The 18,729-nt window shown below is 36.6% G+C and overlaps 1 protein-coding gene across 4 annotated transcripts in view; it reads right to left on the reverse strand.

The window, feature by feature from the left end:
- LOC145985867 (E3 ubiquitin-protein ligase SIAH1B-like) overlaps window positions 1-18,729 on the reverse strand; it is a 55,963-nt gene that overhangs the window by 29,398 nt on the left and 7,836 nt on the right. For all 4 annotated transcript variants that reach the window (XM_083119978.1, XM_083119977.1, XM_083119974.1 and 1 more), the window contains exon 2: window positions 13,043-13,171. The gene's annotated coding sequence lies outside the window, so the exon portion shown is untranslated. The remainder of the gene's footprint in view (window positions 1-13,042; window positions 13,172-18,729) is intronic.

Here is an 18,729-nt window from a genome sequence, read left to right on the forward strand (position 1 = left end):
TTTCAAATCATGCAAGTGTGGGGAGATTCTATGATTTTGAGATCCTTCCCAATCAGAGCTCAAACTGGAAACATTTCAGATTTTTGCTGATGCATATGGACAGGTTCCATAGGTCAGAATTTGTCACAACAGACAGTGAGATGTTGTATAGTGGTGCAGATTTCAATCATCACCTGCAATATTTTGATGCATACAATTCTCAGATGTTGAACATGACTGAGATAATCATGTATCTTCTTCAGCAAAAATTTAAAAATTGCAGCATTGGGTGCTTTAATAGGATAATAAAATCATGGAATGTATTTACAGAGTGTGAGTGCGGGAAACCACTAAGCTGCATGCCTCTGCTGTTGAGATAGCCCAGCCTAACATGTAATATTGTTTGCAGGTTGATTCAAGATGCAAACATTTTTTGAAAAAAGGGATATTTCCAGATACATCAAATCCAAATCTCTTGTTCCTGAATTTAAATTGAGATTCTCAAAATTGTAAAGTGTATTGTGTGCTCCATGATGCTCACATAATTTGTGGAGAGGCATTTTATGGCCCGTTTCTGGTGCACAGGGTCTAGCTCCTGGTCTAGAGAATTAGAAAATATGGCCTTGCAATCTAAGTTATACAGGGCAATCACACAAATATTTCCATTCAATTTTGTTTGGAAATGTTGATGACTGTGCAGAACAAGCATAAGTGAAATATTTCATGTTATATTTTCTATAGCATTTTGGGCATGTTTTTGTGAGAATTCTGCTTTTGCCTGGATTACAATTCTTTTGGTGCTTAACCCAATTGGGGCTGGATATATTCTTATTGCATTGATTACAATATTTTTGATTAGGCATTTTTGTTGTTGGTTTATTATATAAAATTTCTTGGGGTTCAAATCAAAATTCTATGCTTAATAAAAAAATATCAGTTGGGTTCAGCAGTGTGTTTTGTATATTTAGTGTGTGTATGTGTGTGAATATTTTTGGCTTTGGTATTTATATAAAATTTCTTGGGGTTCAAATCAAAACTCTATACTTAATAAAAAATATCAGTTGGGTTCAACAATGTGCTTTGTGTGTGTGTGTGTGTGTGTGTGTGTGTGTGTGTGTGTGTGTGTGTGTGTGTGTGTGTGTGTGTGTGTGTGTGTGTGTGTGTGTGTGTGTGTGTGTGTGTGTGTGTGTGTGTGTATCTTGGCTTAGTTTTAAGTGTAGCCAAAAAAAAATATCAAGAGGGGCATATTTTTGACAAGCTTATGAACAACAATCTCACAGATGTGGCTTTTGCAAGTGTAGTCAAATCAATCTCAGGGGTCTCATCATTTCACAGGAAATTCCTGAGGGCATTTTTACAAAAATCTTGGATTAGACGGAGTACCACACTTGAGCAAAAAGCTCATATGGGCATGTTGAGCAAGTTTTAAGTGTAGGCAAATCTGCCTGAGGGGGGTTCATCATTTATCGCGCCAATAGTAGCATCAATTACACTACTTGCTTTTTGTGCTTTTTTCATATCTTCAAATATATCAAATAACAGAGATTAAAACATTTAAAATACTATGCACAATATTGTATTTAGATCTGCAAAGATTATAATTTTTTTACACCATGCATTTTAAGAAGGAAGGAAGCGCACTGTCAAGCGACATCTGTTCTTTCCATCAAGAACTCTCCTTCGTTGTTGCACTTCATATATCTAAACTCTACATTCTGCACAATTTGTAACACGGATTGTTTGAACGCCGATTCTCTGGTCACCTTTTGAACTTCTTTGAAATTTTGTGAATTCTGCAATACGCAATGAAATAGGCGAGAAATTTTTTGAAAAATGTAATGATACGACAAAGATATAAGTAATAATATGTATATAGATAAAGCCATAGCTGGATATATTTTGGCTACAGGTTTACAGTTGCAGAATTTTGTGAAAATTTTATACGATGAATAGGTGTGTATATAGAATGAACAGATATGTTGGTTAATAATTTAATATACTCGGAAAGGGGAGGGGGATTAACGTGTGAGACTGTGAAATGACGTGTAGGATTCGAGATTTGCAGTGTCGATAAATTTCCATCATTTCCCACACCGAAAATTTCCCGATCTGGTCAGGAAATTGTTATTTGGAACGTTGGGATTAAAAAAAATCCTGGGTTCAGTCTCTGGGCTCGGTCTGTGTATACGACCGGCGGCAACCCACCATCGTGAGAAAATTGGGTAGCTACGAGTGAGTAGGGTAACCGGTCACGGATATCTCTTATAACGGCTGGCGGTTCGACGTTCTGACCACACGCCACCCCATTACTGGTTGAAGATCTCCACACCTCTATAGGGTGGTCACAAAGTGGGCGTACCCCCTTCATTTTCGACACTGCGAAGGTAATAGTTGGATTACTTGATATGAACACATACCTGTGTCATTGATTAACCACCTCTGGGACTTTTCGGAGGCCCTTCAGAACTAGTGTTGCCCACGAGACGAGACTTTGGCGTGTCTCGTCTCGTGGAAATGCTGTCTCGTCTCGAAAATATTCGTTTGTCTTATGACACATGGTCAATCTCGTCTCGTCTCGAATTTTTAAAAGCCTGTCCCGTCTCGTCCCGTGGGCAACACTATTCAGAACGTTGAGGGGAACGTCACCGCCCGGAAAAAGCTTTTATTCACACTTGCATTGCGAACACTTAAACCATCAGGTATGTGTTCATATCACGAATTCAACCATCGTAGTGTCGAAAATACAGGGGGGCACGCCCAGTTTATGACCTCCCTATGAGGGAAACTAGCAGTCAGGAGATCGGCCTAGGCCCTTCAAGGGCTGTCAAGCCACGGGTTATTATTAGGACTGAGCCGATACCACTTTGAACCGATACCGATGCCGATACTCTCACCGATACCCACCGATACGAGGGGCGATGAATAAATTAATCCATCAAACGATGCTCTGTTGCAACGATGCATCTCAACTTTACATTTTTTTTTAAAGTGACAATCCATCAGATGTTTCAAATATTAGAGAAATATTAAGTTAAGCTAAGAGCAAGGAAATTGTGTGGTCGTCGACCTCCTCTCCCCCAATGTTGAAAAATGACATCATGCCTCTTCAACCTCCTCTGAAACTAAGGGATCACTCTTCTCAAACTAACATAAATCATCCGTGAACACGAATAATTGGCGATTTACCAGCCCCGGACACGACGTCTAAAACTAGCAGCAAAGCTGTAATGTGAAACCAATCTCGTCTCTTTTTCGTCCTTTAACAAAGAGAATAATAATTAGTAAACGAAATATAAGGGGAGAGTGAGAACTTACCTGTCTCTTGCTTCTATATCAGGCGATTGACTTCAGTACAGTGATATTCCGAAGTAACTTTGCTTTCGATATACTTTCGGCAAATGATTTTTTTTCTAAGAAAAATTAAATGCACACTGCCACGTCCCTCGCGTAAACACCTACCAGCTTAGCACAGGGGAGATACAATGAGATACCTCTGGGCACAGATCAGGGTTACTAACGCTACAAATATATGGAAAGAAACAATGGATTTAACACACTACTGAGGGTACAATTCGTACTATATTCTTGATTAATTATGTACAAATATTAAATAACTTTTGAAGTCTTTTCATACAGTAATTTTCTTCTATTTTTATTTTTTATTAATTCTAACTAATCTTCCTTGGGCTTCTTCTTATAATCAATATGGCATCTTCTTCTTATAATCAGTATGTCATCTTCTTCTTATAATTAATATGGCATCTTCTTCTTATGGCCTCTTCTTCTTATAATCAGTATGTCATCTTCTTATAATTAATATGGCGTCTTCTTCTTATAGCCTCTTCTTATAATCAATATGTCTTCTTCTTCTTATAGCCTCTTCTTCTTATGATCAATATGGCATCTTCTTCTTATAATTAATATGGCATCTTCTTCTTATGATTAATGAATCTTCTTCTCCTTGTATTTAATCATTAAATTGCCTTCTTCTTGCAATTAATAAGGCTTCTTCTTCTTATAATCGCTAATATTCCTTCTTCTGTATATTTACATCTTTATTCCTCATCCTTTCGTTACTCTTTATTTACATCTTTTGTTTCGTTCCTTGATTTTTCTAAGGAACATTTTATATCCTTGCTATCTGGATTATTCTTTGTCCGTGGATCATTAAATGAGCTTCCCTTTATATCTTTGTATACACTCCCTGGAACGGTATGTATATCTATATGCTGCAACTTATATCCACGTTCTTGTTTAGAAACGTCGTGCAAAAGACCCAGTGGATCATAATTGATAATTGGAGGTTGTATTATTTCTCCTCCTTCCCTTACTCGTCTTGCCAGAATAGATTCTCTTGTTTTTCTACCTCCTCTCTTTCCTCGTTTCTTTGGCATCCCTTTATACCAATTGACGTAAATATCGATCTTCCAAATAAACAAAGAGAAAGGGGTTAGTTAAAGATCGCCGCCTGGCCGGCGCTAACCTTAACTTGGAGCTACAATGTATGCGCCTCCAAATGTGCTTGGGTGCTGCCGAGAAATGGCGCTACACCTGGGGAAAACAACCCAAAAGCCGCACGAAACTCTCAGTTCGTGGGAACTGTAATAGACACAAAATCGAAATTGCAATTCGACTTCTTTACTTTTGTATATTAATCGCTTATGTCATTACTGAATGATAATTCCCCTTTTCTCCTTATTTATATCCTGTTATTATTTTAAACTTATTTATTTATTTCCTTATAATTAGTATTAATATATACAATCGTTATTTCATCACATCTGCTCTTTCCGTTGTCTCTATTTACAATCGTATAAGTTCTCCTGGGTGGTGCCATCTCTTACCCACTTTCCAAACTTATTTATGCAGCATCTTTTATAACCGTTGTTCCTCTTGCATGCTGCCATCTATGGTCCTTTATTTCAAAGAAAAGCAACGCAGTTTGTGTACGTGACAACACTTCTATCGCTTGGCGTGGGAGGAAATCCAGACCAATCATTACACTTTCCAGAAACTAATTGCCGTCATCTGTCGTTCAAAGAAAATTATTCCCCTGCCGCGTTTCTTGTGCCGAAACACGCCTGCTGAAACCCAGTCTGGACAAACGAAAGTCTAAAGTTGGAAAGGTAAAGGGTGATTAGCCCAGGTATTTAGATTTCCAGGTATATGCTATGTACTATGTCTGAGACACGTCCACCACTTTCAAAGACGATGACCTTTTTGACTGCGGGAGGTCACTAAAGAGAGGGATGTTTGCAAACACCAAAGAAAGTGCGGAAGAAATACCAACAGGTGCATCGTTGGCTTTCGGGACCTCATTGGGTTATTGTGTTACACGAGACCGCATCTGTACGAACAAAAAAGCTGGTAGACTTCGTTCGGAGAGAACTAAACAGAAACAGCGAACTCCTATGGGGATAATTTCACGTTAGGCTTGATTTGCAAGATACTTGACTGCGAGTCTTATCTGCGTACAGATCTTTGTGTCACGCACTTGCTGTTCCTCGAAACTTGAGTACAGGTTCATTTAACAAATGCACAAATATTTTTCATTTTTTTAAAAAAACAAAGGTAAGTTGGAAAAGGTGAACGAAACTTTGAAATGGAAAAAGACAATTGGTTTTGGCCTCGCTTCTAGCAACTCAAAAACAATGGTATCGGCTAGTATCGGTGCAACAAATACACGTGGCTTATGAGAAATCTCATTGGTTATTCCAATGGCACTTGTGCAGAAGTCTTACGCGCATGAATATAGCAGATGTGATAAAGTCATATCATTCAAGCTGCATTTAGCTATAGAAATCCTGGGAATTGCATTATGGCCTGTTCAGCTACGACCAATATATTCATGGGCAAAACATGAGAACCAACACACAGGGAAGGAGCTATTTCTCAGAAGTCACGTGCTTTTGTTTACATTAACTTTATTCTTACAGTAAATGGAGAATAAGCAGTTATATCCTGGATGGCTGCAAACTAGAAAGCTTCATCTAAAGTTCAAATCACCAACCCTGACACCTTCTGTAAGGGTCATTCCACGCCATTTCAACAAGGTCAGGACACCCACCAACTTCGATTTCGATGAAATTTGGTATACAGCTTTCCTTTAAAGTAGAAAGAAACCCCCTAAATTTTTTTCAATATCTCAAACGGTTTTCATTTTACAGCACTTTGAAATGTCATCAAATCAGTGTTGCCTGTCACTTTTGAGACCCTCGACACAAGATACCCTTGCTTATATTTTATTTCTTTTCTCCTTAACCAAACATCAGATCTCTCTGAAATTTTAGACAAAGTCCAATGAAATAATGAGGATTTCAGAAAAAATACATTAGCACTCAAAAAAATTTACATATGCCTATAAAAAGACTAATAATGGATTTGTAGCCTAATTTTCGTTGTGGGAAAAGTAGGTTACGAAAATCTGAATTTTCATCATGTGGGTATGATGGAACCAAAAACTTTTGATGTTGAAAATCAAATCAGTACATCAATGCAAAGATATGCTCTATCTCTACAAAAAATCAAATTTGTTTATTTTATTCCTTCTAACGAAAATTTTCCGTTTTTTTGGAAATTGCCTAAAATTTCAGGGTCAATCCGTACCAAATGGTCCAGCACTGGTCGCTCGACCATTTTAAAGATTTTTCATTTGTTTGTCGTTGTAACCCCTGTACAAGGGTAGTTCAAAACAGGCATTATTTTTCTAAAACTATACTTAGTTTGAAAATGGCGGCCATTTTTGTTTCATGACTTGCAACATTTTTGGCCTATGCGGACAGTTGCGATAATTATGATAACTCAGCTAAGAAAAATTATAGAAATCTAGGGTAAAAAACATTGTTTTCAGTACATTTCAAACTACATTTTATGTTCCGTATCTTTTTTCACCACATCTAATGCAAATGGCTGAATTTTAGGGTCAAGACTCACTGATATTCAATTTTGAAGGGAAATCAATGTATAGGATATTTTTTTAGTAGGTAAGCAATGAAATATCAGAGCTATATTTTTTATCTTAGTTTTTTGCGTTGATTTGATGTGGAATGACCCGTAAACAAAACCACGTGCATGCAGAAAGCATTGCAAACTCATAGAAGTAAAATAATCCACACAAAGATCCAGCATTGTTACAGGATTCATTAAGTAAGGTAAAACAACGACCAATTTTAGTACCTATGGGATACGCTGCAGCAAATGACGTCTCCCAATGCTCTTTCTTTTGTACTTATTGCTTCACCTTTATGATTAACTCTTTGCACCAGTAATCATTTCCCATAAAATTGGCTTCTTTCTTGCATGCGAATTGAATATATTTTACTTGCATTTTTTTAGACAAAATGATATAACATGGTAATGTACATTTCTAAGGTTTGATATAGATAGGAGTGTATTTGAAATTTGTTTGTAGATTTTATGTAAATTTAAAATATACAAAACAGTAATTTTGCCTGTAGTATTATATGGGTGTGAAACTTGGTATAACAGTTTCATACATCGGAGACACATTTCTTCAATTTTACACAAGAAACTACTTACGGAAATGAGTTTCTTTAAGGTTTACAACGTTCGTCGAGGTATTTTCTTTCATCGTGGAATATATTTGACCGAGAAATCATGTATTTTTCAAGAGAAATATCTCACCGACGCACAATTGCCATTGCCTTCATTTGCTTGCCCTATGACAACCGGATGCTGCGTACGTTTGATGACGTAAGCCCCTGTCAGTGTTTCAACCACCTTTTTCTTTTTACTATGCTTGTCTAACGTAACCAAACCTAACCTTATCGGAAATGGTTCGTGGGGCTATCCGTGAATGGTTCGTGGGGCTATCGGTCAGCTATGGTACATAATAGTTCGTGGGCCTATCCGTCAGCTACCCGTGCATAATGTATAATTTCCACCGGTGACGAACACGATAGTAGGTATTTTTCGGTGAAGAAGGTTGAAACACTGCATACCCACAACTTGAGTCAAGATGTGCCCGCCATAGTGTGTGTTCCGGAAGCGAAGAAAGGAATAAAAAAAATACTCAGAATGTGAAAAATTGAGTTTGTTTCCGTGTAAAAAGCATAATGGCCACTTGAACTATGTTCCGCAATACACAATTGGTAAGTACAAACCATGCGAAACACAAAATATGCGATTTTAATGTGTCTCCGATCTATGAAACTGGTACAGTCATGTTCAAAAAATCTGTCGCATGGATTTTTTCTAAGTCCAACGTCTTACGAAATTATGTTGGTAGCTCTGAAACAAGGAAGTGTTGTGAAATATACGATGCTCCAATCAGAGTGAAGTTCGATTCGGAGGAGCAGGAGGCGTGACTCACGGTCTTGTCCACAGGAAGTTCAACCAATGCAGCATTTCCATATATGAGATAACGTCCCCATTGGTTAAATATTGTTTCAATAATGTGAATCGGCAGAAAGATTGCGCAAAAGTATACTTTGTCGTTTTAATTGCCTTTAATCGTTTCAAATTAGTATTAAATTGTCCAAATTATAGTTCACGAGCTTAATATAATGTATTCATGTATGTGTTTGACAATCATATATCACTCATTAGAATAATTTTCACATTGTTTTCACTACGTGAGATGACATTTCATTTACATTTACGATAAAATAGTGGTTTGGGTGTAATAACAGTTTTCATTAATTAATTTAGAGATGCATTTCTATTTGTTCAGTTAATGATTAGGTTAATTCGTTATTTCTCGCGAAAAGAGGGAACCTCAACTGAAAGAAAATACACAACTTGTATTATTGAGGCCAAGAGTTCGTTTTAACATCACTTTTTGCACACATAGGCTAATCACGACTCGGGATACATTTAAATTGGAATCTGAAACATTATGCGACCTGACTGGAACTCGGAAAAGGACACACTGATTACAAGACGTCGATACATTACCACTTGGTCTGGCGAACGCCAATAATAATGAGGGGTTGTGGGAGTGGGAGAGGGGTGACGGAAAGTAGAAAATAAATAGTATTTTTGGGGGTATTTAATGTTATATTTATACACATACAAACCTAAGAAATATTTATTTTGATACATGTGTGTGGGGGGTGGGGAAGGGGGAAAAGAGAGGGACAGAAAGATATTGGGAGAGATGGGACGAAGAGGCGATTGTGGAAAATGTTTTATTTGACGTTCAGTAATAAAAACAATCAAATCAATGATGATTATCTTATAAATACCATATTTAATGTAAATTTGTTTTAAAAATGGGGTTCAGTGCAGGATAACAAGAGAAGACACATAGTGGTTCGTATCTCACTTTAAACTGTAGGTCCAGGCTCCATTAGCCTATCTGTGTATAACGTGGATTTAGAATTCAGTAGAAAATAACGTCGATCTAGTATTTTGGATTTTAGATGCGTTGAGACCACTAAAATTTCCAATTCTTTTAATAAGAAACCTGTCCTCATATTACCATTTTGAAAGAGAGAGAGTTAATTGTATAATCTTCCGTTGTTAGTTTCAAAGAAGACTAATTCAAATAGTAACAATGGGAACGAATAAAGTTTACGAAAAGTTTTTGCCACCGTGGGGATTTGAACCTACGACCATTAGAGTGACTACCCAGTGCGATAACCACTACACCACGAGCTTGTTCCTTCTTACGGCATGATTATGTGTCAAGACCAATTCGTTCAATATGCATTAGAAATATAATCCCCACCCGCCTCTTTATAAACAACACACCCAAACGCTCCTTTGTAGCAAATGAAATAAAGGTGGTATGAATGTCACAGAACATTTAAGCAAAATCTACTATATTTACGACGCAATCGTTTTACATGGAGAGGCTACAGCTTCGAAAATTGAGGTTGTGGTTTGACTGTAATTGTAGGTAGATAGGTAGATATCGATAAGCCAAGGCTCTAGTGTGCACTAGATTGGTTCATTTGTAGTGACGTGCTCAGGAATTTGTTAAGAGGTATGTGAATATAAAAATGTGTTAATGCTTGTTTTTTAAACAGTGAACTCATATTTTAATATCTATCTGTCCATCGCATTATCTCACTTAGGAACTAATTAGTATTGCAGGAGTCATACTGAAAAGAAATCTCACGTAACAATGACGAGAAATTAGATTTACGGAAGGAATAGTTTTCATATTTTAAAACCTCGAAGGGCCATGGGCTATCTCCCGACCTAGAGTTATCTTCAACTGGCAACGAGGTGACGTTGGTCAGCACGTCGAACCCTCAGCCGCTATAGAAGATATCAGAAACCACCCTCTCCCACTCCCACAACCCCTCATTATTATTGGTGTTCGCCAGACCAAGTGGTAATGTATCGACGTCTTGTAATCAGTGTGTCCTTTTCCGAGTTCCAGTCAGGTCGCATAATGTTTCAGATTCCAATTTAAATGTATGCCGAGTCGTGATTAGCCTATGTGTGCAAAAAGTGATGTTAAAACGAACTCTTGACCTCAATAATACAAGTTGTGTATTTTCTTTCAGTTGAGGTTCCCTCTTTTCGCGAGAAATAACGAATTAACCTAATCATTAACTGAACAAATAAAAATGCATCTCTAAATTAATTAATGAAAACTGTTATTACACCCAAACCACTATTTTATCGTAAATGTAAATGAAATGTCATCTCACGTAGTGAAAACAATGTGAAAATTATTCTAATGAGTGATATATGATTGTCAAACACATACATGAATACATTATATTAAGCTCGTGAACTATAATTTGGACAATTTAATACTAATTTGAAACGATTAAAGGCAATTAAAACGACAAAGTATACTTTTGCGCAATCTTTCTGCCGATTCACATTATTGAAACAATATTTAACCAATGGGGACGTTATCTTATATATGGAAATGCTGCATTGGTTGAACTTCCTGTGGACAAGACCGTGAGTCACGCCTCCTGCTCCTCCGAATCGAACTTCACTCTGATTAGAGATTCGTATATTTCACAACACTTTCTTGTTTCAGAGCTACCAACATAATTTCGTAAGACGTTGGACTCAGAAAAAATCCATGCGATAGATTTTTTGAACATGACTGTACCAAACTGGGTCCCTTACATTGAAAGATAAACATAAATTGAGAGTATTTGAAAATAAGATCCTTAGGAAAATATTTGGACCTAAAAGGGATGAGGAGACAGGTCAGTGGAGAAGGTTACATAAATTAGAACTACATAATTTGTATTCATATCCAGATATTATTAGAATAATTATATCAAGAAGACTTAGGTGGGCAGGCCATGTGGCACGAATGGGAGAGGAAAGAGGAGTTTACAGGATTCTTGTTGGGAAACCTGATGGTAAGAGACCTGTAGGAAGGCCAAGACGAAGATGAGAGGGACAACGTTGAGATGGACCTAAAGGAAATATGTAGGGATGGAAAAGAGTATATAGATCTTGCTCAGGATAGGGACAGATGGAAGGCCTGTGTTGCTGCAGCCATGAACCTTCTGGTTTAAGAAGGCTAGAGAGTTAGTTAGTTTTTATGTAAATTGTATCTTATGTAAATAAAATATATGATGGGCATAAACAGCCATATGCAATGTGTAAGTCCAATAAATATATTGATGATGATGATGATCAAAACAAGACATAGAAAGTTCGTAAATTTATTGCGGTTGGAAACTTTGACAATCATCCTAATAACGATTTTTGTTCCGCCAAAAAACTTGGTGACATGGCAAGGCAAGATAAGTGTGAACATTTTGTAGGAATATGCATTGTAACTTTCAATAAGCTTAGAGATTTGTGTACATAATGACATTTTATAACATTGGTTATTTTCTAAAAATAATCATGTGAACAGCAAGGAAGTAGTGTCACTTTCAACATGGCGAGTTGTATGCGTGCGAAGGTCTCCGTGTTCAGTGATACATCGAATCGGCGAGACGGTTTGTTTACAGAAGGTCTCAGGGTTGGTGATTTACACTTTAGTAGCTTCCTGACAGGTGGGGCAGCATGCTTTGTCACTGCTGCGACTTGCGTAAAAAACCCAGAACAAATCAGCACGTAATTTACTTTGAGCATTGTTCCAGGTTGTTACGCAACGTTTAATTAAGGATTAATTAGAAGCCTTGGAATAGAACTGAAGTGTTCCCAATTTCACGCTGCGAGACGTGCCTGTATTAACTGCCGCCGCCATATTTGCCCGTGGAGGACTATTTTTATTTTTTCCATCAGTAGCAATGCGCTCGGCGTTGGACATGCACAAAACTGATTGGGTGTTGCCCGGGAAATTGGCAGAGTCTATATCGTTAACAATACTCTTTTAAAGCACACGAATCTGTTGATTTTTGGAATCAAATCTGGTCTCGTCTCGTGAAGGGTGAACATAGGGTGCGTTCCGAAAGTCTTAACGAAACGAACGCATTCAACGAAAATAACTGGCCTCGTGAATCTGGTGAAACCAGTTATTTTACAGACTTATGGGACACTTATGGGACTGCGAAAGCGCAGGCGCAGCGTATTGTTTAGAGAAAGTTTCCGCATGGCGTCCAGCGGAATGAATATCCTTACGACAAAAATAAACTCTATTGTGGACACACTCACTCATTTTCAACACATTCTAAGAACGGTTAATGCATACTCATCTTGTGCATGTTGCTTTATATCGCTATCTGTTAAATTATAATACATTTTCCGAACTAGTGCAGTTTGAATCCATCAGCACGCGCGTTAGCAAGCAACAGACGATTCTCACCAAACAAACCAGCTTCCTGGCCCGTGCGTTTGGTGAATCTCGTTCTTGCACGAAACGCACGGAATGCGACTTTTGGGACAGTATAATGAACCTCACGAAACGCACGGAAGCACTTATGGGACAGCCAGTTACCATAACTCGTTTAACGCGTTAAACTCGTGCGACTTTCGGAACGGGTCCATAGCACACTGGCGTAGCCAACGGGTGGGCTCTAGCTCACCTTAAAAGTGTGATAGCCTATTTTCAGAATCTCTTGTGGTAGAACAAATAACGTTGAAATAAAAAGAGGAATAGCAAGAGAGTGGGAAGGAGGGAGAAATACAATCACCCAAATACCCAGGCAACCGAAGTAGAACCTACCTCAAAAATGTTTCGTCCACCGTTGAGCCCAGTCGAAAGAAATTCGCTGTCGAAGACGTTCCTGGCTCGTTCTCGACAAACTCTTCAATTGTTCTTGCTTCGTTCTCTTCTCGGTCTGGTCTTTGGTCTCTGAAAATATAGATACACGTTTATAAAAACAAGCCGAAAACAACTTGTGGTCAGCTCAACTAAACAACATAAAATCTGTAACCACTAAGCCACTCATCGCATATCAAAGCCATTTTAAGATCAAGAATATCATGGCGGTTTTGTTTAAATTGAAGTTTCAGGAACTTTGATGCCCTGTCTGGGTGTATACCAAAATAACAAATCCAAAATTCTTGACTTTTTCTTGACCTTTTCCCCCCCTTTTTCTTAACATTTATTTAATCACCCCCTAATTAAGCATAGTTTTAAAATAAGAAAATATATATTTTTATTCAATGAAAACCACAAGGCCGGTTAAGATGAGAACTGAAGCTATACTTTAACAAGAGATTTAGACTTGCTTTAATTATTTATGCATGTAAAAATTAATGTTTCAGACATCAACCTGGATGTGGAATGGCCACATTACTTTATTTTTTATTTTTTTACAAAACTTCCGGCATATGAGAATGTAATTCTTTAGAAACAAAGCAAAAACATGTTAACCACAACTCAATACAATTTTAGACTTCCAAATATTCAATTTTCTCAAATCCCAGTACAGGTACATAACAATGTAAATTCACTACACTGTGAAAAATAGCAAACATTCTTGACCACTAGAACATCTTTTTCGATATGATGCGTGGCCATGTAATTAACCAAAGAATCTCTAATATACATGACAAGAGTCACATATACATAGGTGTAGAGTAGATCCGATCTACTTATTCTACATTTAGATGGAGTACTTAATTAATTGATACGTGGTATGTGAAGTTACATATTCTTATGGATCAATACACAACATTTTTTTGGATAGGTCTTCTTGGCTCCCTTTGACACTTTATGCTTAATGCTTTTTCTGCTTTATTTTATACTTTTCCTCAAATATAACAAATAACAGAGATTAAAACCTTTAAAATACTATGCACAACATTGTATTTAGATCTGCAAAGATTATATTTTTTTTACAGCATGCATTTTAAGAAGGAAGCGCACTGTCACGCGACATCTGTTCTTTCCATCAAGAACTCTCCTTCGTTGTTGCACTTCATATATCTAAACTCTACATTCTGCACAATTTGTAACACGGATTGTTTGAACGCCGATTCTCTGGTCACCTTTTGAACTTGTTTGAATTTTTGTGAATTCTGCAATACGCAATGAAATAGGCAAGCAAATTTTTGAAAAAATATAATGATACGACAAAGATATAAGTAATAATATGTATATACGTAGATAAAGCCATAGCTGGATACATTTTGACTACAGGTTTACAGTTGCAGAATTTTGTGAAAATTTTATACAATGAATAGGTGTGTATATAAAATGAACAGATATGTTGGTTAATAATTTAATATACTCGGAAAGGGGAGGGGGATTAACGTGTGAGACTGTGAAATGACGTGTAGGATTCGAGATTTGCATTGTCGATAAATTTACATCATTTCTCACACCGAACATTTCCCGATCTGGTCAGGAAATTGATATTTTTACTGTTTGGAACGTTGGGATTTAAAAAAAATCCTGGATTCAGTCTCTGGGCACTCGGCCTGTGTATAGGACCGGTGGCAACCCACCATCGTGAGAAAATTGGGTAGCTACGAGTGAGTAGCGTAACCCGGTCACTGATATCTCTTATAACGGCTGGGGGTTTGACGAGTACTTAATTGATACGTAGTATGTGAAGTTACATATTCTTATGGATCAACACACAGCATTTTTTGGATAGGTCTTCTTGGTTCCCTTTGACTTGTATTGTGGATTGTATGGTTTGGATGGTGAGACTGTTTCGTCCAGATTTTTTTTTTTTTTTTACTGCCTAAAGTCGAATATAGGGTCTCTTGGTCGACCATGTCTCGTATCTGCATATTTGAAACAAACGTATATATCTGCATCTGTTATTATTCGTAGGGTCTTGTTCTGTACACTTCGGAGTCGATTTATATGTAGCGCTATGTTACCACACAACACAAGCATATGTCAAAATAGATTCAAGTGTAATGTTTATATATCATATATTCCATTCACTACCGAGACGAGACTATCGGATCTCATCTTAACTAGTCTCGACTCTAGCAGTCTGGTCTCGATCTTTCTTAGAGATCAACATGTTCGGAAATTCCCTGGTCCCATTTTTATTGTGGTTACACTAGTATAATCGCGACGATGAGGATGAATGATGAAACAGATGCGAGAACAAAAACTATGTAGTACATTCTTACCAAGGGTTCGAACTACGGTGTATGATCTCTCGAGACTTACCGTCCCACACAGCACACAAATGTCCAAAAGATATCCACTGGATATCTTTTGGATATTTGTGTCGGAAGTTCTGGATATCCAATACATATCCAGGAATGTCCAAAAGACATCCACTGGATATCCATTTGTCCGCATACGTGATATCCCGGAGATATCCAGAAATGGATATGTTTTCTACATTTTGGATCACTTTTGGACATCAAGTGGGACGTAATCTGTACATTATGCTTTGATTTAGACATTTTTGTACATACTTTGGATATTGTATGGACACGAAAAGTACAATTTTTGGACTACATAGTACATTTGGATATTATTTCGATATGAAAAGATGCAATGCATGCAACAGTCAACCACCAATGTTTGTTGTTAATTTTCTTGTTTCCTCTTAAAATAGGCACTAGTCAAGTTGGATAGTTCAATGAACTAAGCGATCTGTAACTAAGCACTGATAATGTACAGGCTATAGCTTCTGATTATAGTATAGTCATGAATCAGAAGGGTTGGTCATGGGAGATTAATTTTTATTCACTGCTTTCAATGTTCTTCTCATCCTTGTAGCTTAATGTTCACACATCTTTCGAAGCGTGTTAAAACGCAATTTTTCATTATATCTATAATCAAATATACCATTACTTGTGTTACGAAAACTTTTCTTTTCTACATTTTGCCAGTGCCATCTAGCGACTGCAACCCACACAGCACACAAATGTCCAAAATACATCCATTGGATATCCCTTGGATATGTGGGTCGGAAGTTCTGGATATCCAATATATATCCATTGGACGTCCCTTGGATATCCATTTGTCCGCATACATAATATCCAGAAATGGATATGTTTTGGACATTTCCGGATCACTTCCAAGATAAAGTATGAGAAAGTATAACTAACTAAACTAACTAACTCTCTAGCCTTCTTAAACCCGAAGGTTCATGGCTGCAGCAACACAGGCCTTCCATCTGTCCCTATCTTGAGCAAGATCTATATACTCTTTTCCATCCCTACCGATTTCCTTTAGGTCCATCTCAACGTTGTCCCTCCATCTTCGTCTTGGCCTTCCTACAGGTCTCTTACCATCTGGTTTCCCAACAAGAATCCTGTAAACTCCTCTTTCCTCTCCCATTCGTGCCACATGGCCTGCCCACCTAAGTCTTCTTGATTTAATTATTCTAATAATATCTGGACATGAATACAAATTATGTAGTTCTAAATTATGTAACCTTCTCCACTCACCTGTCTCCTCATCCCTTTTAGGTCCAAATATTTTCCTAAGAATCTTATTTTCAAATACTCTCAATTTATGTTCCTCTTTTAATGTAAGGGACCAAGTTTCACACCCGTATAATACTACAGGCAAAATTACTGTTTTGTATATTTTAACTTTTAGTTTCTTAGATATTAAACGAGAAGACAAAAGTTTATGAAGAGAGAAGTAACATGCATTTCCTGAATTAAGCCTACTTTTTATTTCCTCTTTAATATAATTTTCATTTGTTAATATTACTCCTAAGTATTTGAATTTGGAAACTGGTTCAAACGAGTTGTTATCAATAATTAGATTTTGATTATTACCTAACACTTGGTTTCGGCCTGTAAGCATATATTTAGTTTTCTCTTTGTTAACTTCCAAACCTATCTCTTTAGCAGTTTTGAAAAATATTTTAGCATTATTCTTAATCGTATTTATATCATCCCCCAGTAAGTCTACATCATCTGCATATGCTAACAACTGAGTCACACCATTTAATTTTAGTCCTTCTTTAGTTTCTTTTACCTTCCTAACAGCATATTCTAAGGCAAAATTAAAGAGCAATGGAGATAATGCATCTCCTTGTTTTAACCCATCATGAATTATAAATTTGTCAGACATATTATTACCCACACGAATTTTACTTTCTGTTTCACTGGTGCATATTTTTATCATACTAACAAGCTTCTTAGGTATTCCAAACTCTACTAATATATTATATAATTTATCTCTTTTGACCGAATCATATGCTTTTTTGAAATCAATGAATAGCTGATGGACATTTTGATTATATTCCCACTTTTTTCAAGTGTCTGTCTGATGTGAAAAATTTGATCTGTAGTTGATCTGTTACGTTTAAATCCACATTCATAATCACCTATAATTTCATTAGCATATGGGGTTAGTCTTGTTAAAAGAATGTTAGACAATATTTTGTATGTTGTTGAGAGTAGAGAAATTCCACGGTAATTATTGCAGTTCATTTTATCACCTTTTTTAAACACAGGAACAATTATGGATTCTTTCCACTGTTGAGGGATTTCTTCTTTATTCCATATTAAACAAATTAATTTATGAATTTGACATATTAATGAATTTCCACCATATTTAATTAACTCAGCTGGTATTAAATCAATGCCAGGTGCTTTGTTATTCTTAAGCCTTTTAATAGCATCTTTAACTTCAGTCAAGTTAGGTTCTGGAACTAAAGGTTCTGCTGTGTGTACTTCATTCACTTCTGATTTATCTCCTACATGGACATTTAAAAGGTCATTAAAGTAGTTCTTCCATCTATTTAGAATATCGCTTGGGTCAGCTAGAAAATCACCGTCTTTATCTTTTATCAAGTTTACTTTAGGTTGCCACCCCTTTCTAAATTCATTTACACCTTTATATAAATCTCTGATATTTTTATTTTTGCTGTTTGTTTCAATTTCGTTAATTTTGCTTTTCAAGTAATCTCTTTTTTTACTTCTAAACGTGCGGTTAACTTCTCGCTTTATTGTATTATAATTGCTTAGATTTGTATCATCCGAGTTATTTAACCACCTAAGTCTAGCCTGATTTCTTATTTCTATTAGATTATGACATTCATTATCAAACCATGGCTTACTTTTTCTTGGTTTATGGTATCCTATAGTTTCTTTAGCTGCTGATTCTATTGCATTACGTATGTGCTCCCAATTCTTATTTACGTCGGTTTCATTTATATTTTCATCATCATTTAAATCCTGCAAAACATCAAATCTATTTGACAGTTTAATTTGGTAATCTTTCTTAATTCTTTCATCAGCAAACTTTCCTGTATCAAATTTTAAAACTTTTAGATTTTGTTGCTTATGATTTATCACTGAGAGTCTTTCTCTTAATTTAGCAATTACTAAATAATGGTCACTGGCACAGTCAGCACCTCTATGTGTACGAACGTCAATTATACTAGTATGCCTTCTCTTATCAATGAGAATATGGTCTATCTGATTATGAGTTTTACCATCTGGAGAAGACCAGGTATATTTATGGAT

This window comes from Lepisma saccharinum, chromosome 3, assembly GCF_977018435.1.
Source record: "Lepisma saccharinum chromosome 3, izLepSacc3.1, whole genome shotgun sequence".
Taxonomy (NCBI): domain Eukaryota; kingdom Metazoa; phylum Arthropoda; class Insecta; order Zygentoma; family Lepismatidae; genus Lepisma; species Lepisma saccharinum.